The sequence below is a fragment of the Falco rusticolus genome, chromosome 2 (assembly GCF_015220075.1).
Source record: "Falco rusticolus isolate bFalRus1 chromosome 2, bFalRus1.pri, whole genome shotgun sequence".
Taxonomy (NCBI): Eukaryota; Metazoa; Chordata; class Aves; order Falconiformes; family Falconidae; genus Falco; species Falco rusticolus.
The window spans coordinates 37,493,867-37,521,828 of NC_051188.1; the positions used below are offsets into that span (position 1 = coordinate 37,493,867).

Genomic DNA, 27,962 nt, shown 5'->3' on the forward strand with positions numbered 1-27,962 from the left:
GGTGCTGACCAGAGTATGTGTTTCTGGAGAAAATGTTCCTAGAAGGATGGTAAGTTGTGTCTGAGTCAGATTGCCTTGGGATGTCCTCCGCTGAAAAAGTGAAAGAAAGGCAGCCTTCCTCTTCTTGCATCTCTCAGACTATGCAAAATGAGTTACAAGGTGCTACCTTCAATAATAATGTAATCCACACGTAAGTCATGAAATGCTCCTAAGCACTTAGTTTTAGACCCCAAAATAAGGTGCCTGAAATTTCCCTTTAGGGGTGTTTTGAAGCCCACACTTCTCTACATTGACTATAGAAGGAACCTGAACACTTACTTCAGTATTGCTTCCTTCTAACTTTAAAGTTGTGACAGGTGCAAAGTAAGTCTCATACTTAGGGTTTTGGGGTTTTTTTCACAGCATGAAATATGGTTTTCTAAAATTACTATTTATGGTTACTAACAAACAGTTGCTCCTCAGCAGTATTTAGAAGCTGTGTTCAGGGTCAACAATTTCATTACTTGGTCATAAATTCAGTTAAGAGCCGTGTGTACAGATCCTCACTGACTTGTCAGTGTGTCCAGTAAGGAACAGAATCAGGATTAATTGGTAAGTCTTACCACTCTACTGTCCTTCAGTCTCAGTGCTCCAAGCAGGCTTAAAAAAACTTCCTATTTTTCTTTTAACTGCTTCATTTTTCCATCACAGCCTGGAGGCAAGGAAATCATAGGGATTGATATGGATTTCTGTTTTGGGTAAATAAGGTTTGTTTTGCATTTTAAACTTCGAACAGGGATTTTTTTTTCTTTCAAATACATATTTTTCCCTTTAAGCATATCATTATTTATATATCTCATGTATGCAGAGAAAAGATCACTATGCAGAAGTGGAACATGAATGACATTTTGCTATCTTGTATCATCATGGTTTTAAAAATAATATGTTTGTTCAGATTTCTCTCTTCACAAACTGTGATCCAAGAGCAAGGCAACCTCATGACAACTAACAATTACAGGCAAAACATCTTAGAAATAGTCTTTAAAGGATGAAGCCTCAGGCAAGTTCTGTTTCCTGTAATGTCAGAAGAAAAGTTAATACAAAATGAGTCTTCAAATGAACAGAAACTAATTTGATACTTGGCAGTATCTAAAGAAAAACTTCTCTCTTCTTTAACTTTTTATTTAGTTTTGTTTTTCCTCTTCATGCAGAGAGATTTTGTATTTTTTCGTATTTCTTCATAAAACCTTTAAGGTAGAAGAGTCTAGATAAGACAAGTGATTCATTGGACCAGACTTCCTAGGTGAAAAGTGTATGTTAAAATTACATGTGAATAATGCAGATAGGAATTTTATATTCACCTATTCCCCACAAGAACCTGACGTGTGAGATTATGTGGGGATCCAGATTTGTTAACTAAATTCCATTTTCACAGTCTTTGAACCAGCAGTAATACTGGGAATACAACTACTGCTCTTCTCCATTCAGTATGCAGGTCACTGTAAAACTGCTGGTTCAGAAGCTCCTCCTCTGGCCTGCCATCACCTTTTCATGTCAAAAAAACTTGCTAAAGACATCAGTTCTAAAACCCAGAGGACAAATAGATGACTGCCATCATCCCTTTGTGGAGGGGTTAGCACAATACTTTCTTAGAACTCCTGACCTTGCAATGTCATTGCAACAAATTAATTCTGGCCTATAGGTAACTTATTTGTGTAAAGTTGGCAGAAATTGGATGATTTATCAATCTTATCCTTCATTTGCAATTGTAAATAGAGTATTGAGTAGGCAAGTTCTATTTTCATCATACAAATTGACTGTCTGGTACAGAATTATTCAAATACGAATCCTAATTTGCACCCAGTGCAATACTATTAAAGTCAAAGGGTAAAGCAGGTTTTTTGACCTCACACAGCAATTGATCCATTTATTTTTCATTGTGTTTTGTTTGATGCTTTATTTATTAGAGAGTAATAACTGTATATAATCTGCAATTGTATTCCCATAGATGAAGAAGAAAATTTGAAGCCCTTTTCTGAGGCAATGTTATGCAATTGAGTACTGTGATCTTCATTACTGAGGTTTGGTTTTCACCAATTAATTAACCTTCCCCCTAGCCCACATTTTAAAGAAGCAGTAATTTCACATGGTCACTACCAATCTTAGAGCCTCATTCCCCTTACTATTGCTGGGAGGAGTTCTGGTGTTAAGAGTACCTGCAAAAAAGAGAAAGAGTTTGAAATTGACATTTTTTTTCAGGAAAGATATTTAACTTGTTATTGCATCTTTTCTATCACCTTGATTATCCTCCCTCAGAGTTTCCTTCTAATCTTCAGTGAAACCTATATTCACTGCTTACTTTTAAAGTTTTCAAACAAGCACCTTTTGTGTTTTTTCTCATGCTCTCATCTCATCTAGGGGTATCTTCTGGGTAACACTTGCAAATTCAGCTCATTATCATTCCTTAATTCCTCCAAAGATTTATTTCTTCTATTGTGAAGTCTACATATTTTTGAAAATTGTTGAACAGCTTGTATTTTAGAACCCCACTGATTTGGTTGACAAACATTGTTTCATTAGTTTCAAAGTTTTAAAGCAACGAACTGCTCATATCCATCCATGCCTTTTTTTTTTTTTCTTTTAAAAAAGCTTTTGATGACATTTTCTTCAGGAATATTTTTGTATAATATTTTTCTATACTGCCTTCCCCAGTATGATACCATGATCATCAGTGACTCTGTGTGATAATAATGAATTAGGAAAATGCAATCAGGTATCTGATTTTTATAATGCAAGCAACATCAACATGATTGACTAATCCTGCTCTGTATGTATGCTTTTTACATAGAAGAATAAGCAATAAAAGTAACTGGTGGATGTTATATGTACTTCAGAGATTAATCCTTAACCCAACAGCTAAATGCAAATTGCTAGGCTGAGGGGAGACATACAAGCAAAATGACCAAGGTGAAGTCTGACACCTTAATTCCATTTTATTCTTTTTCCTTACTTTATCTGTGCCCTCTTACAGCCTGTCCTCTAAAGCAGTGTCCTGCTCCCCCACCTTCTTTCTCTCTGTCTCCATTATGGATTTTGATTTGAACTATAATATACAGGGACTCACTGTCATGAAGCAAATAAATGGAATCCTATAGAGCACTTGCCTACACACTTTACAACTTTTCTTGTTCATGAATTTGTATTTTAAATTTATTGTTTTAATATCTCAAAGTCCAACAGCTTATTAACTGCTCAGACACTCAGAATACGCTTTTTCTGATCATGTGCCACTCATTCTAATGGCTTTGTTTTTTGAAGGACCACTAAATCTTATAAGCAGAGGTTTAATTTCCTCCTTCAGAAGAAAAAGGAAAAAATGATGAAAGTACATAATGTTGGCTGTATAGCAATGAGGTATTCATCTCTATTTCTGTCTGTTGAGATGCTTTTCAGGCTAATAATTGGGAATTGATCACTGTAAAAAGCTATATTACAGCAACAAAAAATGACATATGCATTGCACTGATAGGATTTTAATATTGAAATCATTTTTTCATAATAATATTTTATGGGGAAGCATGAACTTTTCACTCTTAAAATGTATTTTGAGATTTTCAAGAATACTTAGTATCTCTAATTATTTCATGTGAATTTTTATTCCCTCACTTGCATTGTTTAGTTAATAACTACTGGAATTGTAAATTGATCTTCTCTCACATTTTTCAATTATTATGATGAGAATTTTATCTTCTTTGGGCATTTATATTTCCATAGGTAATAAGCATAGCCAGTTGTCGCAAATCTCCTAATTCTGAACTTTTTCTGCAGTTTTTCTTTCTGTAAAATTAATTACAGCAGTTCACTTGTAGAATAGTTGGTGAGCATTAGGTGTCAGGTGAGGGGCAGAAGGGGGTGGGGAAATTCTAAATGCGGAGAATTACTTGAAGGAGGGAAACCTGAAGAAGAACTTGAGCCACACAGATTGAATACCTGTTTCCTGTAGTCCCAGGTACAGCAGATTCAGTAGGAGAATGTGATACAGTGGTCTCCATCAGAGGGAGCTCTTACCTTTGGGGTACTAGGGTCCATCTCCACCAGAACTTCATAACAACTGGGAAAAATTTTCTAAATCTTTATTTTCTTCTGCAATAAGCATGGTAGCAGACAAGCTAGCACCAGCCCTGGCAAAGCATTGCACTAGAAGAAAGTATACACATGGGGAAAAGTATAGGTCTACACCATAGCTCTCAGTGAAGGCAGCAGCATCCTCACCTGCTGAAAAGCATTAGAGGTGATGCTGCTCTTCACAGGATAGGACTGGTCCAGTCTACACGTTTTGAAACGGGAAGATAAATTCAACCCTCCCTAAGGTTCTGGTGCTCAAGGAAAAAGAGGTGGAACTAGGATGACCCTCTGAGAAGGGTATTTTGAGGAGCAGGATCTGAATCTAGCTGGGACAGGCTTTGTGTTTTCAATCTCTCTTCTGTTTTTCTCACATCTGTACAATTAGATACCATGGATCGTACCAGGGAATGGGAGCTGGGAGACTGATTCTCTCCTTTCCCCTTGAGCAGAGATGCCCATCACATATGCTGGTGTTATCCTGTACTGGGTGTCCCTAGTGAGGCGCTGGCAGCCTGTGAGGCGGCTGGGGCTGCCCCGGGCCGGGCACAGCCGGTTCCAGCTGGCTCTGGCCCACCCACCGCAGGGCACGGCTGGGCTCACCGGGGTGCCACCTCAGGGAAAACATATTTTAAGAAGGGCCAAGCACTGCACGGGCAGTGAGGATTGAGGGAAAAATATGAGAGAAACAGCCCTGCACACACCAAAGTGAGAGAGGAAGGAGGGGGAGGAGGTGCTGCAGGGGCAGGAGCAGAAATTCCTCTGCAGCCCCTGGAGGAGGCCATGGTGGGGCATGGGAAGAGTGTGAAGTGTGAGGAGGAAGAAGCGGCAAAGAGGAGCTGTTACGGACTGACCCCAGCCCCCCATTCCCCCATCCTCCCACACCACTCATGGGTGGAGAGATAGAGGAACTGCAAATGAAGGAGTCATGTGAAGTCTGGGAAAAAGGCAGGGTTGGGTGGGGGGCAGGTATTTTTAGGTTTTGGTTTTGTTTCTCACCACCCTACTCTATTTTAATTGTCAATAAATTAAATTAATTTTCTTCAAATTGACTCTGTTTTGCTTGTGACAGTAATTGGTGAGCCATCTCCCTGTTCTCATCTCAACCCACGAGTTTTTTCATCCTATATTCTCCCCTGTCCAACTGAGAAGAGGTTTGAGTGAGCAGCTGGGTGGGCGTCTGGCTGTTAGCCGCAGCTAACCCGCCACACCTACAACACAGAATTATACGTGGTCTCTAGTTCTGTCACTGGCTGACTAGACATAACTATTTCCTCTGAGTGAGAGACCTGCAATACTTCTCTTGCCATAGCACCACAGGCATTAAGTAGCTCTTGTCTGTAAAATGTTACCTCCTTGTTACTCTCCATAATTATGCAGTGAATAAATAGCATGTAATAAGCGTAATAGTGAGTTGAATGTATTTTTTTAAACAATCAGCAATATCACAAATGCAGACTTCAGAAAGAAAGTATTTCAAGTAAAAATGTGCCAGGATATGCCCCTTGGTTAACATCTGTTACTTGACTATTGACAAAATTATTATCCACTTAAAAGCAGTATGATTGCTTTTATTATTAAGAATTAATACCAGATATTGATGCTAATTAATGATGCCATTACAATTCTGATGATCCAGCTTCCTTTTTAATGATCAGCCTAGCCATTATTTCCAAGGCATTTTAAGACACTCACAAGATTAATTGTATTTAGGTGCAATTGCTATTTGTTCTAGGTAGTAATGTCCTATTGAGTTTTTGAGATGATGACATGAGATCAATGGCGATTTGGAGAAGATGAGTAAAGTCCACAAAAACCAAAGTCTTGAAGGACATAAATATCTTCACCTTTGCTACTTTGCTTTATGCACTCAGAATTAAACAAAAATAGTTACCAGTCAGTGTTCTCTGATTAGCTTCTGTGAAACAAAATAGGGAGAGCTCATGCTTTGAATACAGTACTAGCCCACTACTTGATTAGTATCAGGTTAACCTTTTTTTATTGACACTTTCTGAAAAAAGAGTGAAGATAGATTCATTATGGAGGCAGCAGTCACTCTAGTCCTCTGTATTCATGCGACTGGAAAAAGGACAGGCAAATGAGGGCTGCTATGCCAGGTCAACATATTTCCTTTTCCAGTATGTATATCTGGTCTTAGTGTATATGGCACATCCTGTTTTGATGTGGGTCTTGGTTCTGACACATGTACTCTCTGCTCTTTGTGCAGCAAGGGAATAAGCCTCAAAGATTTTATGGAAGGTTGTAATGTTCTGGTGGCAATCGATCCTCTTCCCCAGGCTAAAAGCCACTCTTGCATGGAGGTGATTTCTTCTGCAGTCACCAATCTGTATGAGGTAGTACGTGGACCCAATATGTCTGCACAGTCATAGATTTCTTTTTTCTGTCTTTCTTTTACACTCTGAGGCTTGCTTAGCTGCAAACTTCCTCTAAGTTAGAGGTCTTCTGGGAAAAAAAAAAGATTAAAAACTGAAATGGTGTATTTTCAAATTTACTTAATTTTTTAAGTATATTTTTGTGAAATAATTTATCTCAAAATATCTCAGTATTTACACACATATATATAAATAAATATAATTTGGAATATTTCATCATGTACAATGAGTTTTACCTTTCTTGCACTTGATATTTTCATTTGCTGACTTCTGGATTTAAGTGTTAGGTAAGTTTGCAGAGGATATTACATGTAGCTTTACGGTAGGATATTACATGTAGGTTTATGTTCTGCAAGTGGTGCTGTGGTTTCTGTGTCTCATGTAAACTCTCGTTCAGCAATTGAGAATCCTTTCTCTCTCAGGCACATAGAAGAGCTTCTGGTTTCACAAGTTATTCAGCAGCTCTGCTTACATTTTGAAATTTGTTAGCTGCATGGACCCAAACAGATCTGCAAAAGGGAGCTGAAAAGTAAGCTAACAAGAAATCCCAGTAGCTTTTGTAAGTTCTGTCAGCTAGTTAGCCAAGGTTTGACGAATATGGCAATCTAGGTAGTGGTTATGCTTTAAAGTATGGTTTTCATGATATTACTGGAAACTGCTGACTAGAGTGATTCACTTTAAGTAACTCCTCTGTTCTAAAACCTCTGGAGAAAAAAAAAGGAAAGCTGAGCTTTCAGATCTTTGTCAAATGCTTCTCATCATTAGTCACATTATTTGTAGATCAAGTATTTATTTACTTATAAAGTAAGGAGTTTTGCACATGAAAAATATGTTTATATTTAAGTGGGCCTATTCACATCATTACTTTTATTTATGTGAACTTTTTACAGAACTGGGGCCTTGTGATCTCATCTATAGCCATATGCAGAATGGTCACAGTTTCCACCTTGAGTGGCTTTCAGGTGAACTGAGTGTGTGACAAAGGAAAATGTCTCCCTTTAAGACAATCATATGTGTTTTCTGTAACAAGCTGCATTCAGTCTGCTTCACAAAGGAGTAGGTGCCCTTGTCATCAGTTGAACTATGCAGTCTTAGTGTGTACATAAAGTACATGCCTTGACCTACTGAGTTTGCTAGTCTATCCTGAAGCTTGGGACACTGGCACTAATACCAGCAGCATTAACAAAAGTATCATTAAGAGTGTCTTTCTTTCAAACTTGCCTTCATTTTTCTGTACAAATACCTGAAAATTTCTTCATTTACTATCTGAGATTTAAACCAAAGGGCAACAAATTACTAAGAGCAAGTTGTTTCTTGTGTGAGACCTTTTTTTTCAATATCTGTTTTTAGTTTTTCCAAAGCTTTGTGACAAAGAGTAGAAAATACTCATTTACTTGGGACTCTTTCTGTCTTTCCACCATCCGTCTTTCCACCATCCCTTGTGCTCTATACCTTAAGAAACAGAACAGTGTACTCCTTCAGTGTGAAGAAATATTGCCTGTTAGCCATGACTGTAATGAAGGTTTCTGACTCCAGGAAAGTGATATTGCTGAGAAAATGCAGTCTATGGGAGTCCTCCCTGGATCAACCTTTCCGATATTTCTATCATTACATAAGATCAGTTACATTTGAAAAGCTATCATGTTTCCCTATAGTAGTGCAAATTAGGCAGCTGCTCCAATATATAGGTGTGGTTTTGGGTATGTAAAATGGAGAGTTACTAAAGCCAAATGAATTTTGGACATCATATGCAGAAATGAATGTGAGCTTATTGGTGTGGGGTTTTGGTAAGTAGAAATACCAGAACAGGAAATGCGCTCCCTTTTTTTTGGAAATAAAGAGTACATCTGAGGAAGACATGTTATTGGGGAGCCTGTAAAAGCAGCACAGTGAGGGCACCCAAGAGACAAACAACAAGGATGGGGAATAGCGTGGTGCTGAGACGACAGTAGTTGAAGGTAGGGAGAGAGCACAAAAAGAAAAAGCAGTAGACCATCGTTCATCACAGTGACAGTTTTACGTCTAAGGATTCTTCAGAAAGGCTAAATGGATGCCTAGCACCCACACATTTCTTCTGTATCATCTGCTTGCACTACTTAGCCCTCCCAACTGCCGTTGCATTCCTCTGGCCACAGCACTACAGATTCTAATCCTTGCTCTGCCACCCACAGCTCCCTGGCAAAACTCCTCTTCCCTATCTCTTAGCCTGTGAAGCATTTTCCCAGATGTGCCTCTCAGCGTGAGAACCATCAGGTAGGTGGTATGACAGGTGCAGGAACATATTCTGGAAAACCAGGGAGTGTGTAGAGCTCCCCTGTCTATAGAGGAGCTGCTTATTTAAAGCAGTGAAGCTGCATTAGCAAGTTACTTGCCCTCATCCTGTTCTGAGCTAGCTAAGGCATCTCCCTACGCTGCTGCACTGTGTTATCTGGGCATACTCTGTCTAATCCCTCAACGGAGCACAGGGAGAGCCTCAGTGTGCTGTATACACACTGTGCAGTAATGATGATTAGCCCGATCTTGTATTATCAAGTGGTTCTTCCTTGTTATGTTAGCTCAGTGAAAAGGAAGAGAGGCAACAACAAACTGAATTTGTATAGCTCTCTTCTAGGCATAAAAACTATTTGATGTATCTGTTAACAGCAGGGTTCAAACCTATTTGGTATTTGGCTAGTCCAGTATTTGGCATGTGGTCAAAAAAAGCAAAGGCAAAAAGGAAGCAGGAAATTTTGTTTGTGGCAAAGCTGTCCCCTTAATCACCTGTAATTATGTACCTAGCAAATTATTTGAATGATAATAGGCTGAAATCTGAGAGCTGTGTAAAGGCTATTTGTAAAGCAAAATATTTACAAACATTGTGGTTTTAAAAGGGTGACTGTACTTAAATAAAAGATATGCACTTAGAGTCTCGATGCCATTAGCTGGGCATGTAAGAATAAATATTCAATTGCTATGTGTCAAGCACATAAACGAGAAGGATTGTCATGCGTGTGAAAAAAAATCCATTGTTCTGCTGTTTCTGAAGTAAATGAAAAAAAATCACAGAGTAATTTGCATAACTTGGAGATGAGAAATGTATCCCTTTATCCTTACTAATGTATTTGCCCTTCTTAATTATAAAGATTTGAATCTTATTTTAAAATAATTTCCTACAAAATATTCTTGGGGATAGAAGCTGCATGTTAATTCTGAACGGATTATTTGCCTAACTTTACAAAAGAGATAAATTGCTTCTATTTGATAATAGCTGATTTTAAAACAGGATTTAGGATATCTGGCAAAAAATTGATACCTACATAGGAAAAGTGTTCTCACCACAATTTTAGCTGGTTTTATCTCTCATAGACCTCTACCCACAAAAGTTACATTTCTGTTTATATCTGTTACAATTTCCTGTATATATATAAAAAATACACAATATAGAATTTCAGATAAACTTTTGCCTATGTTTGTAGAACTTTTATTTTAACTCAGTGTCAGTTCTCCTGTATTGCAGTCTGTAACACGAAGATCTCGACTGATTCAGAGTCACAGAATCATTTGGATAGGAAGGGACCTCTGGAGATTATCTAGTTCAACTCCCAGCTCAGAGCAGGGTCAGGTACAGCAGTCTGCCCAGGTCCGTGTCAGTCACAGTGTAAATATCTCCACAGACAGAGACCTTACAACCTCCCTGGGCCACCTGTGCCAGTGTTTGATCACGTCACAGTAAAAGAAGTATTGTCTTGTGTTCAGATGGAATTTCACCTCATGCCCATGTGTTTCACCTCATGCCCATTGCCTCTTGTCCTGGTCACTATTGAGAGTATTTAGGAGGTTGTTGGATACAGTGATGGCAGAAACCACATAATTATGCAGACCCATAAGGTGAAATTAAACAAATGTAAAAAGGGAAAATGGACAACAGTATTGTCCTGGTTTCAGCTGGGATAGAGGTAGTTTTCTTGTTAGTAGCTGTAGCTGGTGCAGTGCTGTGTTTTGGCTCTGATGTGAGATCAATGCTGACAGCACACTGGTGGGTTTGGTTGTTGCTGGGTCATGTTTATACTCAGTCAAGGACTTTACAGTTTCCTGGGCCCTGCCAGCGAGAGGGCTGGAGGGGCACGGGAAACTGGGAGGGGACACAGCCAGGACAGCTGACCTGAACTAGTGAGAGGGATATTTCATACCATATGGTGTCATGCTAAGTATGTAAACTGGGGGAAGAAGAAGCAGGGGGGGACATCTGGCATCATGGCATCTGTCTTCCCAAGTAACCGTTAAGCGTGCTGCAGCCCGGCTTTCCTGGGGATGGCTGAGCACCTGCCTGCCCATGGGAAGTGGTGAATGAATTCCTTGTTTTGCTTTGCTTGCATGCACGGCTTTTGCTTTACCTATCAAATTATTCTTCTCTCAACCCCTGAGTTTTACATTCCTTTCCAATTGTCCTCCCCATCCCTCTGGGTGAGGGGAGAGTGAGTGAGCAGCTGCGTGGTGCTTGGTCGCTGGCTGGGGTTAAACCATGACAAGCATGAATTTTGTGTCTTTCACTTCCAGACTTCGACTTTCACAATTTTTCTTCAGTAAAGTAATTGCATTAATTTACCCTGTATTTCCATTACTAATGATAATGAGGTTTTTTGTTAATTTCTCCTGCTTTTAGAAGGAAAGACAATTTCTAGTCTTTTAGGAAGACAAATCCTGGTTAATGGTATCTCCCAAGTCTTTAAATGTTTACATTATTGGCAAAATCCTGTATAGATTAAGATACGAAACGCTTTTATTTGAATTCTTTCTCTCTGCTGGATTTTGTCACTCATCACTCCTTACTTTGTGTGATATATAACAGCATTGCTTTCCCAGACAAAGCAAAAGAAATCAAAAACTGAGAAAAACCAGCAAATATGTCACATCCTTGAGGCAGAGCTGAAGGAAACCTTTCAGAAACCTTTCAGAAACAAGTCAGTCACATTTAATTATTCTAGGTCCTTTAAGATAAAATCCATTACATTGGTTTGGTATGTTATGAGTTTATCAAGGTCTATTTGTTGAGTGCACATGAAAAGGGAACTTGTAGATTTAGCGTCAAAGTACAGAGATTTAAAAACGTCCTGATCGATGTGCTGGGTTGTTTGATGCAATTCCAGAAAAAACATCAGCTGTACAATTGATGAAGCCCATACAGTGACTGGTAAGACAAATTGTTCTGCTGGCAAAAGAGAAGTTTGGGTCAGAAAGGTCTACCCCAGACATATTTTCTTATGATATTTAATTTTCAGCTTTACCAGCCACTTGACAAGCTAAATTCCCTTTGTGCTTTTATGAAATAGTGAGTTCAAAATGAAGATCTGGAATCACAGGGAAATCTGGGCAATTATGTAAAGTATTAAAAACCTGCAGTTTCATAACCTGTTGTAACATATTGAGGTCAAATGGTTTTCATGAAGACAAATGGTCATCCCCATCACACATGCCTTGCATACTGGCCATGGATAGGTGCCACAATTTCCAGTTCTAGATGACATTTATAAAATACTTTGTACTGTATTGTTTGGGTGAATTCCAGTTGGAGAAGACTGAAGTCAGCTGAAGGCAGTTACAATATAATGGCAAATAGAATTTGTACTTCGTGGTAAATATATTTTGTGTGCTTCCTGGCTGCCATCTCTCCTGTCTCTGTTTATCAGATATAAATTACGGGATGACAGAGACCTCTTCTCCCACATCACAGGGTGACTATACAGGTCTTCCTATCTCATATCTGTGGGTGCAAATTGTTTTACCTTCTGAGCTATGTTTTGTTACGTTTCCTTTGCCACATGGGTGATGGGAGAAAACAGAGAAGAGATTGCAGCTGATTGGTCCTCTTCCAAATGGGATTGTCTATACTGTTAGTATTTAAGTAAGGTAGATTGGTTCCTGCTCGTTTCCACTTTCATCGGGTTTGCTTAATTACCATGATAACTGACACTTGATGGCACTAGACTTTGGCATCAGGTTTAGATTTGCTTTTTGCACATTAAGGGACCTTCATGTCCATGCACAGGTTTGTTGGCTTTTATATTACAGTTTTCCCTCTGGCTTTGCTGTTTGCAGTATCCATTTTCCTACTTCGCTCCCAGCTTATCTTCACACTAAATCCCACATAACTGACAGCATACAGAATAACCCTTTTTTTGAAATGGGTCAGAAGGTTATGATGACATTCTCTTCCTCCTGCTCAGCTCTTTCATAGGTCATACCAAAAATTACCAGATATGTAATGCCTAGGCACAACAGCAGTTAGAGAAATATCTTATTCATTAATTTAAGCTATGAAAAGTGACAGGAAATACTTTTTTCCACTACTCACTTTTGTTTATTAATTTTTTGTTCTTAATCTTTGCTGCAGAGATATGTCCTGTCCTCTGGCGTCTACTGCATGTTGAGGTCTCTTGTGACCATCCAAATGGCAGAGCTGCCCAAAGCTCTTCCCTGCGTCCCTACCTCCACTCTGACACAGCAGTGAGAGACGTGGCAGCTCGGCTCTTGAGGAGAATGCCCCAGGTTCTTAGTACTTTGCAATTTAAAACCATTTTAGAATTAGCTTGCATGAACAGTGGAGCATCCTCCTTTTTCTTCTAGGTCCCTATGTGAAAATCGCCTTATTGGGCAGTACGCTTACTGAACTCAGGTGCTTCCTGCTCTTTATGCTGCGCATGGTCCAACAAGGTCCAACAATCATGAACTGTGGATGGATGAGCCATTTCTTTTTGTGATTACACTATTTCTGGAGTACAGTTTAGGTCATAGGTTGTACAGTGACAAGGTTTATGAGTGGCAGGGAAATGTGACATTACTATGAACCCATTACCAGAATGATCCTCATTTTAAGATGAAGAGGCTTTAAAAAATGTTCATCTGCTGGAAATCAGAGAGTGGAAGAGGGAGTAATATTTCCATGTTAGCTGCACATAAGACAGCATCAAAAATATATTCTAATTATTTTGCAGTAGGGGAAGGTAGAAGGGAAGTTGGCGAGCTCAGGTGCCTGCCAAAGGATAAATTAAATAGATCACCCATCACTGACTGCACTGATTGATTCATTTGCTTACACATAGGCATACAGTGTCATTTGAGACACTGTAGGGTACTGCTCCAATACCATTTGCTATTCCTAATACCATTTGCAATTGAGGATCTCCTGTAAGTTCTGTACTACATCTGCTAACCTTTGGATGATGTCTTTGAGACCTTAGGGCACCCATCTAAAATGAAACTGAGCAGCTATGTGTGGGCACCAAATTAACCTTTGTTGACCTAGGTGAGACCTTATGTATCTAGTGCCTAGGTAGTCAGTCACCTGTATTTATGTATCTATGGTGTGGCCCTGAATCCTGCCCCATATGTCTCATACCTAACTTACATGCCAATTGAGCGAGTGTGTCTAAAAGTTATACTGTCTAAATCTGTGTTGCACATCCATAAGGCTCAATATAAGACAGTGAAGCCAAGGAAGAGAAGCAAGAACAGGAAGAGTCATGAGCTCTTACCATGGACTTGCCCATTTCAGCTGACTTGTCTCTATGCTGCTGTGTGAAAGCCGAGTCCAGAGGCAGAACAATGCTGGTCTACAGGGAGGTAGGCAGTGGTGTAAAGAAGTGACAGTTCATATGTTCTGGAGCTACAAAACACATTGGAAAGAGTGGGGATGGTTGTGCCTTCCTCCAATACAACTACTTTTGTCTCTTGATAGGACTTCAACAGGGTATTTTGCTAATTCTGCCCACTGGTGCAAGCAAATGTGCTGTTGCATCTACCTAAACATGCTTTCAGTAAGACAACCATATCATTAGAAATAGAGGCATTATTTAGGTGGGGTTTTTTCCTTGTTTAACAGTTTGTAATGGAAGTGCAACCACAGGTAGTATCTTAATTGCCAATTTGAACTGTACAGCATAGGTCTGATAGTCCTAACATGAGTTTCTTCAAGCTGCCATTTTCAGCAGACTGTCTACCACCTACCCTGCTGTCGCCAGACCACTAGCTGTATTTCAATATTCAGCATTTTTCTTATATATAACACTAAGATTTAATGGATACAACACTGCAGTTGTTTCCTTGGTGCTTATAGGCTGCTGAAATCAAAGATTATTCATCTGCTTGAACTCAGATCATTCTTCTAGACAGTATGTTTTCAGGTGCCATCTGTAATTTCTGATGTTAATACTGAACTTGATCACTGTTCAGTGGTTTTACTGAAGTATTTACATACAGATTAGTGAAGTAATTTTTTCCAGAGTATTGAAAGCTCTACAGGCCTAATTGGAATCCTAAACTTAACCACAGTATCTGTATGACATGAATATGATTTTTGCTTATGAAATGGCCTTGGAGGTTTACTTCCAAAACAAATTGAGTGTATTTCCTCTGCCTCATAGATTTAGCTTTGACTACTTTTGGAATGATTTGGCAAGTGAGTGTTTTGAATGAGCAGCGGTGAGTGTATTCTGAAAATTGGTTTTTTCCACATCAGCAACCTTTTGAGGAAGATGAACTATCTCAGTGAGTTTTACCAAAAATTACATTTTAAAATAATAAGCTAATTAGTTAAGACATGTATTACTCTATTATATAAAAAGAAACCTTTCCCAGAGTGACAGCTTAGTTACATACAATGCCCTTTCATTTTATATTAAAATGGAAAGATGGACCTGTTATACAACTCTTGGACCACTACTATTAATTATCTGATTTGAAGATCACCTCTGGCTGTTAAAAAGATTTATATTAATCTGTACTTGATAGATTCAGAAGGATTAAAGGAGTGAAGGAGAGTGAATAAAAAGAGAACATCTTCCTGGCTTTATTGTTAGATGACCTTGTGCCATGGTATGTTTAAATTGCTTACTTCCTATAACTCTATAAAGTTCTGTGTTTTCATTTCTGGATTAGATTGAAGTGTCAACTGTTTTTGATGAATTACACTAGTAATATATTTTCACGTTCTTCTTTGCTTTTTTTTTTATTTATATATGTCCAGTATAATTTAGTTCACCCAAAAAACTTTCAGGAAAAATATATTTTTTATACTTACAGTTTTAACAAAGTATTTTTTTTCAAATGCTTTTCTTTTGAAGAAATAAAATATATGTTCAACTGTTTAAAAAAAAAAATCAAATAAAAAGTTTATTCCAAATGTCCTAGTTTTCCATGTCGTGAAATTCAGTGTACTTTGTAGCAAAAAGAGTTATGCAAATAAAATGGGCAAATTATTGCAATTAGTGATTTAAACCTTTATCTTTAAACTTGATCTATGTGAAACACTACTGAAATCAGAAGGTCTCCTTGCAAGAGCAAGGTTTTAGCCTAACTTTCAGGGCTGGGGTCTTACTTATTTATTGCTTGAAGGTGCAGAGGAGTCCAGAGTGCTTTAAGTGCTTTACTTCTGTTACTGAGGATTCTTACAGATGTAGAACTTTAAAGAACAGCAAGTAAAAATGAAGACCCATTTCTATACAGTATGTGTGCTACTGACTGGAATTATAAAGGACTGTACATACACACATTGGTTTATAGCCTCACAATTCAATGAACAGAGATATCTTTAGTCAAATGTATTTTGTTGTGATTGAGATCAATAGATTTGTGTTATACTATTACATATATTTTTTTTCACGTTAAAGTAGTATAAAAGGCAACAGCCTCTCTGTACATTAGATTTCTCATGTGTTGAACTGCAGTGAACATGTTTTATATGTAAGCAAATGAACAAAGTAATTTAGTATAACCATCAATGAAGTACAAGTTTGGATTTCTTCTCAACATTGCAATTTTAAAATAAGAGATCTGGATTGCTTTCAGGTTTTGTTTTGTCTTAAAGAAAACTCTAATGAGACAAACATTATTTTTCTGAATGAACAGGGTGAACTTGGAGATGCTTGAGCACAAGAATTCTGTTGTCACAGAGATAATAAAATACGTCCAAATATTTTATACATATTTTACATATTTCCTCATTTCAGAATCTGTCATGAGGGAATTAATTGCACTACACTGTACAGAAGTGGTACATTACAAAACCTGGTGTATATGGTTCTCATCTTTTTCCCCAGTGGATGTTTTCACTAGCTTTGTTCCACAAAAGAGTGTGCACATATACTGCAGCAAGAACAAAACCAACCCTCAGTTACAAAGGGTTAAACATCAGAAGTTTTTTATCAGCATTTACTGAAACTCATGAATATCAAGGGCTTTTTGTGTCTGTTAAATCAGTCCATGATTTCTCTTGTGGCTTGAAGCGGCATCTCTGACTATTACTTTTCTGTCTGTATCCCACTGTGTGCTGCACCATCTCAAACAGAACTGGAGCTGCAGTTGTACTTCCACTATGAATGGTGATAAGCAAGTATCTGCCCTCCTATCTATTATTTCCAAATGCAACATTTGATTTACTGGAACAGTTTTGCAAATTATACAACCTTGCTCCGATTGCCACCTGTCATTTAACGTTGCTGGCTTTGGCTATGTTGTATTTTGCTTTCCAAACCAGTACAGAATCTTGAATGAAAAATCTTGGAGAAAATCTGCTTAACAAAATGAAACATCTAAACAGAAGTCATTAAAGTAACAACACTGTCCTATCCAGTTTATTGCTGTGGTTCAAATATAGGAGGAAATTAGGAGACATAGCCTTCTGCTCTTCGCCAAAGATTTTCTGTTGTTGACTTCACTTGTTAATATAGGGGTGGGGTGATTTTGTGGGATATTTGTCTATTTTTTTGATGCTTTTTCCAATTGCTTTTAAATTACAATTGTAGTTTTGGGGCAGAAATATGTTGCCACAGAGAAAACATGTTTACGTAGGAAGGGTTGGCTCTAGGAACATCACTTTGGGCAGCTCAAAAGCCTAGGAAGTAGGTTAATACAGTCCTATGAGACTCTACCAAGTAGATGTGAAAGACTGTAGATCCTAATGCTGTAAACTATAATACTTCCAAGAAATTACAAGTCCTTTGACCTGAACCATCCTGCTTTGCCTTATTTTGGTAGTATGAGCTTAGACTGTTAGCTGGGGGGTGGAGAAGAGGCCAAAGACTGACTTGGGGAGAAAAGTGTCCATAGATTTCCTCAGTTAGTAGAGCGACAGAAGGAGAAGTGTCTTTAGAACGAAGTTCTTCACAAAGGCCCATGTCAACAGTCTTAAGTAATATTGAGGAACGCTGCCTGGCATGGCAGCTTAACTGTAGATATTTATATTTTTCAGGATGCTTCTGGGAATGTTTTTGGCCCAGGCAAACTAACTGTCTCTCCAAAATTTCCCAGGCACAGTTCAGAACCTATGGGACCATTTTCAATAGAGAGTTTGCATGCAGCTGTCCTGGTTTTGAGGGATGAAGAGTTTAACATTGTGGAGGTGGGCCCTTTTGCACCAGGTTTCAGGGTGAAAAAATGTTCCCAGGATAACTTACATATTCACATAGATGTAGCCTAAGTTGCCTCCTGGACAGTATAAAAGGCATCTGAAAGCTGAAGAATTAAAAATCATTTAAGTAATTCTGCTTAGCTATGGTGATGGCAGCACAGGACAAGAACAAGCCTCTAGAGTCATCTTCATTGCAGGATTTCTGCCAAGCTGCTTGAGAGGTCACGCGTAGAAGCCAACTTTTAGAAGTATTGAAGACTGTAAGTTGATAGGACAACTTTTACCCTGCTTACAATTGTAAGTTGATAGGACTTACGATGGAAGTAAGGCACTAAAATGTCACCCATAGTAAAGAAGCAAACCCAGTGGAAATATAATTTCAATGGCAACGATGCAATGACTTCAAATCCATAACAAACATAATTACACCCAAAGTACATTTCCCATCTTAATGATGATTGTAATAGTGGAACTGGCCTGAAAGTGTGAATGTATCCTGTTTAGAACTCTTCAAACCCAGTGCTTCCTATATTTTTCAATTTCTGGCTTGTGCAAGGTGGAGGTGGAATGGCAATGGAAGACGCAACTATAAGCACTGTGCAGTGTCTGCTAAGGATGATATATAGGTACTGCTAAGGATGATATGCAGTTACTTTTTGTTCACTGGGGCACTGTGGGAAAGGTGAAAGGTTGTGGGGGAAGGTCTGGGATAATGCTGTGAATTTACTTGTCTTGATGTCAGCTGGGCTGCGAGATGGGGATATCAGGATTGTCCCTTTCCTGGTATGTTGTAAATGGAGAAAACTTTGTCTAAAAGCAAGTGTTGCCAATTTCTTGATTGTTTTAACCCTTTCAGTAATATTAAAATGAGCCATGAGGATTGAGGCTTGAACTAGCTCATACTATCATGCTGCCTTGGTTTCACCCTGAAAACTTGCTGCTTTCTTTGCAGTTTTTCTTTCATATGCTAGGCATATACTCTGATATTAGTCTACTTCTATCTTCATTTCATTATCTGCTTGCACTTTTTGTACCTTTGCTTTCTTTTATCTTAAATTAATTGTATATATTTTCTGTTCTTCCTCTGCACCTGAAATTTTACGCTTCTTATGTATCTTTTTTATTTATCTCTCAATATCTTTTTCAATTCTGTGTTTATTTGCTATGCTCTTTTTCTCCTCCTAGTGTACATATTGTTGGATAATACACATCACCCTTGGATATGCAGTAATTGCTTTCTGAACAGTTTCCATTTCCTCTGTGTCCTTCCCTCCTCCCACTCCCCCCATTAGACACTTAACCCACTGGATCCTCTCCAGCACTTCCCCATTCTTCTACATTCAAAGTCCTCGGGGGTTTCTTATTCCTCTTGCAGGTTCAGTCTGCAGTAATGAATCCAGCTGGATTATGGTCATTAGTGAGTCCTCCACCTCTGTCTCCTAACAGCTGCACTGTTGAAAGTCAGAACTTTCGTCTTGCCACCTTTTAATACATTGAGAATATAGTACATGACTTGCTTGATTTATTTCTCTCATTGTGTCCCTGTGCCTTTGTGTCTGGGTAGCTGAAATCTCCTCTTATTAGTTTTGACATTTTGCTGTATCTCATAATCTTCTTGTTCTTTCTGATCCTATTTTTTTCTGGTTTATATCCAGTCCATACTGCTACCTCGCTCCCCCTGTTGTCTCCAGTTTTGAGCCATGATGATCCTTTCAAACAACCGCACAAACTTTTGGCTTCTTCAAAGTTTCGGCCTGTTGGAAAGAAGGAGTTTTGAATTAAGCCATTACAACCTGAGCAGTGTCTGGCTTAGCAGAGTGCATTCACCCACCCACAGCTCCCTACCACTGGGTTCTCAGGATTCTGGCCCCAAATCAAGCAATTAAGTATATGTTTAAGTTCAGCATGTGAGGAGCACCGTCAGCTCAACAGGACTACCTACATGCTTAAAGTTGGCACAGGATTAAATGCTTTGCTGAAGGAAAATATTGGAGCTGTGATTTTAATGAAGCTTAGTTAATGAAGACTATACATTCCGGTCATTTGAAAGGTGCACAGTATCTCATTCTGGTAGATATCTGAGTGTGAAGGCACAAAATTCAATCCCACATCTAGGTCTTAATTGCATGTGTGTCTGTGTGCATTTGCATAAACACACACAATTGTAGGGAGGACAGTACTGTATCTGAGAGTATCAAGCAGATTGTAAAAGTAGGTGTAAAGAATCTAGGCCTTCTCCATTGCTTATAGATGCAGTAAGAAATTTACACTGACTTTAATAGGCACAGTTTGGGGACTGTCTAAGACAGATACTGCAACAGCGTTTATCAAACAGCTCCATACCATGGACACACCTCTCACTGCAGTTTAGCTTTACCATGTCTTATACCTTATGTACAAACTTTACAGAAAGCATTAGGTTGAGTTAGCGTCCTTCTTGTGGATTGTATTAATGCCAGAAAAAATATATAATGAAGCAGGTATAAATCATCTGACTTTCCTAGCTTTTATCCTATCTCCTGCTCAGTCTTTAAACATTACAGTGATAATCCTACTGAGCATTTAAATAATTATGTATCAACACCTTCCACCAGAGATGACTTAGCAAATAGTGGATTTGCCTATTGATTTCAGTTGTAGGGTGAACATTGTCAAAATTAATATCCATATGAGGCAAGGATATTTATTCTAATCTGTCTTGTAGTTTTCAATAATGTTTTAAAGAAAATTAAATCACCCCTGAAAACCGAATTCTCAGGGTGAAATTACATATCGTCATAGCCATGATGTGTCACATTCGTTTTGTTACAAATGAATATATCAGCTTAGATTTATTTTAGCATGGCTTATGCTTTCCAAACTCAGGTTTTAAAATTTCAATTTGAATAGTATTTCAGTGAAATGCATCTGCAGAGACAGTTGGATTTCATTTATAAGCATCTCTCATTTTCTGCCTTACCCTGTAATAAATGTTCTTGACTGTAAGACTTTAGATGAGATCAGTTGTACTTCCTGCTTATCCCCTTCTCTACTGGCAAGTTTGAAAAAAAGATAATTTATTTTTCACAGTCTTTAAAAAGGGAGGACTCACTTGACTCATTTTTTAAAGTAGATAATTTAATATTTTTGGAATTACTGCTTGGATTCCATCTGTAGGATGACATTTATTATAACAAGCAAAATAAGAGAACTGCTCACATCACAGCTTCTTTCTTTCACTGCCAAGAACTATTTGCCATATCAAAGAAATTTGTCTCTTAAGTTTTCTTTTTTAATAGGTTATAGCTTTTACGGTTATCTTTGACAGGTGATTGTAAAAACTGAATTCCTAAAATGCATGAAGAGCTGTAGATCCAAAGTATCCTTTCATGATCTTTGCAAACAGTCTGGCTTGAGGAAAAAAAATAAATCTTTGTCTTTATATTAAATTGCTTATAATAAATATAAGCCATTCTTTTGAAAGTGAAGTAATATATACCTAGTGGCATAGTGAGTAAGAAAACACAGATGCAGACATTGAATGCTTGCCAGCCTTAGGAAACTTGTAGCAGAAGGAAGGAAACATCAGATCTTTTGGGAAGTACCATAGGAGATTTCACATATACAGAAGCCGGTAAGAAGCTCACTGTATCAGGTCTGGCTGGGATGGAGTTAACTGTCTTGATAGCGGCCTGTATGGCACTGTGCTTCACATCTGGGGATAAACTAGTTTTGATAACTTGCCAGTGCACTGCCTATTGCTGAGCAGTGCTCCCACATCACCAAGGCTGTCTCTTATCTCTTACCTTCTCCCCATTCCTCCAAAGGCCAGTAGGCTGAGGGTGGGCAAGAGGCTGGGAGGGGACACAGCTGGAACAGCTGACCCCAACTGACCAAATTGCCCAGACCAAAATGGAAAATAATGAAAGACCATGTTTTTCTGCAATACTTGTGTAATCCCATGGAAACTCATGGAAGTGTTGTAACAAAAGAAAATAATCCTTGAATGGAAGGTGGCATAAAAGGCAGGCAGAGATTCACAATGTTTGCTTTGTTATTCAAATACCAATACACTATATAAGTTTCTCAACTTCCAATATTGCCACTATGTCATAAGACTTATCAATAAAGTGTGAAATGCTATTAAAGTGATAGAAGTGAAATATTTTATAAATGAGATCAAAAAATACGCTTAGCATGTGATGCCATCATTGACAGATTATACTTGCTTAATTAGAAGTCCTATACCAAGAGGCATACAAATTAAACAACACATATTCTAAAAGAAAACTGGAGGGGGTCATGACTATTATATGACCACAGGGTTAATTTTCATAGGCCATCAGCAGAGTTTGAATTCTTTTCAGCCCTCCTAGCAAATATCCGAATTCCTGTTTGCTGTGTTCATTCCATCAGGACTCTGCCAGAGCAGGTGAAGCTCCAGTCTGCCATAAAAGAGAGAGGGATTTTGTCCAGCTCTGCCAAAACGTTAGCAAAGAGTTAGTATGCAGTGCCACTTTATGATGAATTTGGGGGTGTTAATTGCCAAATTTCTAATGAAAAGTCTGAGCATTTGCTACACAGTAAGCTTTCTGAGGTACACAGACATATAGCAATGTGAAGAGGGGACAATCCAGTTTCTTAATCCCTAGGTCAAAGCGCTTTCCCTCTGCTGATACATAAATAAGAAATCTCTGTCTTGCAGATAAGTACCATAATGGAAAAATGTTTCACAGTATTTTGCCCTAATCAGATAAATCAGTATAACAGACATCTCTCTTGGCTGAAATGTCAACTTCCTGCAAAATCAAATCTATTCCATGTTTCTGATCATAATACAAAATTAATCGAATTTCATGTCAGTGAGACTGCAAATATGGAATTACTTCCATCTAATAGAACCATAGACACAGTTTTTAAGGAAGATTCTGCAGAAATAAATGTCATACGTGTAATGGCGGAGCTGTAACAAACTCCAGCAGGTGGTCTAGAGAAAGAACTGCAAAGCATGGAGGAAGCTACTAAATTCCTGTCCTCCTAAATAAGAAAAAAACAGAAAGGAGATGAGGAAGAGGTTTCTTGCAGGCAAGTATTTTCTGTTGAAAAACTGCTGCCAGCAGTTCTATTAAATTTGCTACCAGCAGTTGCAGTAAATGCAAGTGCTAAAGAGTCCATGAGGAATGGGGGAAAAGCTGTCTGTTAAAGAAATACCTTACATTTAAGTGGAATTATCTGATGTTAAATAAAATTTAGTGTAAGAAGCTGTAGAAGCAATTTCTGCTTAGATAACAAATTACTGAGCAGATCATGGAAATGCCCCTTGATAAGATCTTGTAACATATTTCCCTCATGCAAAGATATATGACCTGGCATCTGCTGGTAAAAAGATGAATCAGTGTGAGTGTAGGGAGTTCACAAGGTCGTTAGTAATTTTTAAAGAATTATTCAAATACAGTTTTTTTGTTAAGAGAAGGTAGAAAGACTTATGCCACCTCTTCTGCCTGGGGTTTGCGTGCAGCCGGTATGTTTAACCCTCGGTTATTGTGGGGGAGTGTGCAGCTGGTGGGTTGCCCTGGCAGGGGGAGGGGGGCACGGCAGCTGGCTCTGTGCAGGTCTGGGTCAGACCCGCAGAGCCTACAGGCCCAGGCACAGCGCCGCATGAGCACAACCGCCGTGCTGCCAGGGTCAGCACTAGTAAGTCAAAAGCCGTTTTAGCAACAGCTCCACGGCTGATTGATCAATTAATGACTCCTACAAGCCTGAGCCTGCTCCTTACAGTGAACAGCGAGTCCTGGTGTGCATGTTTCAGAGGCAATTAACTGTCCCTCAGCAGAATCAGCTGGGCTCATTTGCTCTGGCTCGGTCCCAGCACCCCGCTGAACGCCACAGAGCTACCCTCACCGCTTCACATTATTCCTCCCAGGGCTGTGAATTTCGGGAGGTTTATTAACTTCCTCAGCAGCACTTTGGGAGCAGAGAGTCAGCTCAGATCTGGGGCTGTGTGCCAGAAACCATTGATCAGAGGGTGCTAGAGAGCACAGTGAGGAGACTGGATCTGTTTTGTTCTCAGCTCCATCTCATGCCAAACACTGGTTGACTCTTGTGCTGCTTCTTCAGTATGTCCACACTGTATTTCCTGCTTGTTGTGTTTTGGGGGATTGACATTAGTTTGGCTAGTTAGACCCCAGTTATTGGAGAAGTTATCCGTAACATTTTTGAAGCTTACCTCACTAGCAGATGTAAGAGGGAATTTTTCCAAGGGTGGTTCCTGTGTAGCTTATGACCCCAAAGTGATCTCAGCTCTACAGCCTCTCAACTGCGAAACAACTGTATGTAGAGCATACAACCCAGTATGAAGGTTGAGATACTTAATCAGATATTTAAGAAGCCCAGCAATTTTATCAAAGACTGCATATAAGACAATCACTTCTAGAGGTGATCAAAGACATAAGATGGATATGTAGCCCTTAACTAAAACAGATAAAAGAAGTGTCCCTCTCTCCTCTTGGGTACTGCACCCTTTGCAAGTGTAGGTGAGAACCGGCTGGCCTGGCTCTGCCAGGTAGACAAAACTGCTGCTTTCTATTAGATGCATGTGGGTTTCAAAAAATTTAAGCAAGCTACTGTATCAGCTATTCTATGCAGCACCTGCATAAAACAAAGATCTCAAGACCAAGAAATGCAATGTGTATCCTTCTATTACTTTTTTTCCTGTTTCATGTTAAGGAATACTGCTTTCTTGTTCTGCCGGTGCGTGAAAGCGCAAAGAATGCGTTTATGTGCTTGTGAAAAAACAGCTCTGATAATACTTTCTGAAACCTTAAAATGAGTTCCCAAATTGGTCTTTCATGTTAGCAAGTGCTACTAAAGTTACAGAAGTGCTTTGCTGGAGCAACTGTTGTGTGTAGCAACCTGTTGCAGTAAATTTTGTTTTATTTCTGTTGCTTACTTTTTATGTTATGTGCAATAGGGAAGGTAATAAGAATAGCAAAGGAATAGCTACTAGAACACTTATGACATTTAAGAAGAAGGCAAAACAGCAGTGAAACTGTAGCTAAGGAAGCCTATTTGGTCTCTGTACTTCCTTGAGAATATCCAGTCTACACATAACTCTGTGAAAGCAGTCACAACAGTTGAATCACTGTCAGAAAATCCCTACTTCTATGGAAAAAATGGAAACAAAATAGTTGGATTAAACTGAGATACAACTATTTTTTTCACAACACAGGACTAGGAAAAATTAGTTTTTTCTTGTCTCAGCCTTATAACTGGGTTTGACTCCTAGTTGGATTAATCTGATAATCTAGATCAAACCACCATCAACTTGCTGATTTTATTTGCAACGATATTTTTAATTTGGTGGTTGTAATACCACAGTTTTAGTTTAGTAAGTAATGGTATGTCAGTCTTAATGTGTTTGTTAAATTGTTATATTTGCTGTCCATTTTTTTTAATATGCAATAAGGAAAACTGTACAAACTAATTTGTTCTTTCAAACTGTATCTGTTTCTGCATGTCAAGAGTGAAAGTAGGATCAGCTACGGTATTTGCGTACCAGTTATTTCTCATTCTTCTAATGAAAATGTTCAAAAAGAAAGGAACTGAGAGGAAGGAAACCTCTATCTGTTGAGAAGAGAAAGTGTTTCCAGTGAAAATGAAGAGATCAGCAGACAGAAACAGCTGATACAGATGGCTTTGGAGGAAATCCCCTCTCATGGAAAAGGGACAATATATTGGGGGCTGGTGAGATAACAGTACTTGATTTGCCACAGTGCAGAGTGAAGACTGAATTCACCCCACAAGTCTCATGTCTTAGTTTTGAAAAGTTACTGCTCTGATGGCTTCATTCTTCTACTTCTGTAGACCTTAAAACATCACTGTGAACAGAATCAGCCCCTGATTGCTCACAGCCCTAAATGTGACTGCCCCAGCAGTCAAGACTGTTAATGCCTTTTCCTCCCCTCTTCCTCCTCTCCATGATTTAGGAAGCAGCATATACCAAATGTTTTATTTTCCTGAACAGCTACTTTCCAGTTTACTGAATTTTTATACAAAAAAAGATTTTGATTAACCAAGTCTCAGAAGATGCACTAGAATCTGATGGGTTTCAATACTGCGTGCAGTTAAGATATTTAAGCTGAGGTACACTGAAAACATAGAAGTGGAAATGGACTTTTCCTAATAGTTAACATGATTTTGTTATTAACTTAGGCAGTAAATATTAATGACAGTTATCGTTGGTGGATATCGCTGAGGAATGTGCCTTTATTTGCTGTTTGCAAGGGGTTGCACATGTGCGATTCCTTGCAGTTAGTGCCAGTTGATTGCTGGCTGTGCATGCTGCTACTGTCAGGAATTATATCTCATGTTTTGGATTATAAAGTGGATTTTAGAGAATTTCCCCCAGGCTTTTCAGTGACTCTGCTTATTACTGACACAAGTGAATCAGCTGTTAGCTGAGCTTTGCTAATTTGGACCCATAACTGGTACAACAGTGCTGCTCAGTACTTACTCGTACGTCCTGCTGTTTGGCCTTTAGTCATTTAGCAGCCCATGCATAAGTCACGGAAGTGGTAGAAACCTAATACTGAACCTAGCTGCCATCAGTTCTCATGATGACAACTTCCCTCCAAATGTAAGTTCAATTTCCTTTGCTTTTTCTTTCTGTTTTCTCCTTTTTTCCACTTTAGGCAGTGCTGGTGCTAAAAGAAAGAAAATCCAGAGCTGTCTGGTATTAGAGACATCAGACTTACTTCAAAATTGAAGATGCGGGTAGGTTGAAGAAGGGTTTGAAAAGCCAAGGAGAATAACTCAATGAAGGGAAAGTCAGGAGAGGGTTGTTCAGGAAATGACCAGAAGGAAACCTCTTACCTTTTCTGAAGATGTATTTTAAAAACATGTTTCTCTGTACAACTGAGGTTTCTTTGTTTGTTTTCTCTCACCCAGGCTAAAATCATTTAGTGATTTCTGCAGAAGCTTTAATGCCTTGACCTTCCTCCAAGTCCAGACTATTAAAATGATGTATCTGATAGTAGTTTCTTTGAATATAGAAGTGGTTAGGTCAGTTGCTGTTATATACCACAGAATTGTAACTGAAGTCAAATTGAAACAAAGCAAAAGCAGAAATTGAATGCTATATTAACCTGTGTTGCTAGCACAGATCCAGAATGCAGTCTTAGAAAAAAGTAGCATTTGTCTGGCTGTAATTATATATGACTAATAGCAGAAATTTATTCTAGGTCTCATTCATTTTGGATTACCTCTATTTGTAAGATGAGCAATTGAAAAGACCTTGATCAAGCCGTATATTTAAATTGTTTGCAGTTTAATGGAAGAGAGAATACAGATCAAATGATAAGCTAGTTGTACCTAAGAGAAATGAATCAGTTAAGGGAGTGCAATTATTAGTGAGATTTTTATCTGTGGAGAGGAGAGAAATATAAATCTGTTAATTCAGATTTCAGTCTACTTTACCTGTGCCACTTAGTGAGACAAAAGCTTAATTTTAAATTTGTATACAGAAATTCTGCATTAATTTAGAATGGGACACATTACCAAATGCAAAACCAAGTCCCTCTGTTGGGAAGCAGGTTCACAGCAATCTTTAGCTGGACCCTTGGGAGTGACAGGGCTGATACATTCAAAGAAGTAATAATCCCCTTGTGAGTGACAACAGAAAAAACCCTGAATGCATACTAAGGCATTGCTGCAGGTCCTATCCTTAAGATTTGTTCAATACTTTTCTGAATAAAACCAGCTTGGAGGCAAAGTTTGTGATTTTTTTTTTCATACTTATATATATAAATAAATATATATATATATAAAAACATATAAGCTTGTACACACACACTTTGTATTTACATTTAAACACTTCTGAGATTACAGGAATAAATATGTCACATTCCTGCATTCCCCAGTTGCACCTGATGACATTTCAACACAGTTGGTTTTGTAGATATCCTTTGCCACTTGCTAAAAATCACTCTGATCACTGTAGTTGTTTTTTTTCCAATAAAGGCACTGTATCAATTTAGAAGGTAGTAGTAGAAGCTACAGCTGTATAGTGGCTGTTGGAAAATGGGCCCCATTTGGAATTCTACATTTAG

The 27,962-nt window shown here is 38.5% G+C and overlaps 1 long non-coding RNA gene across 1 annotated transcript; it reads left to right on the top strand.

The window, feature by feature from the left end:
- Positions 1-27,573, top strand: LOC119143377. Its single transcript, XR_005102686.1, has 3 exons — positions 1-49; positions 26,547-26,628; positions 26,803-27,573. It is a non-coding gene; the product is annotated as an uncharacterized LOC119143377 (long non-coding RNA).
- The last annotated feature ends 389 nt before the right edge of the window (positions 27,574-27,962 follow it).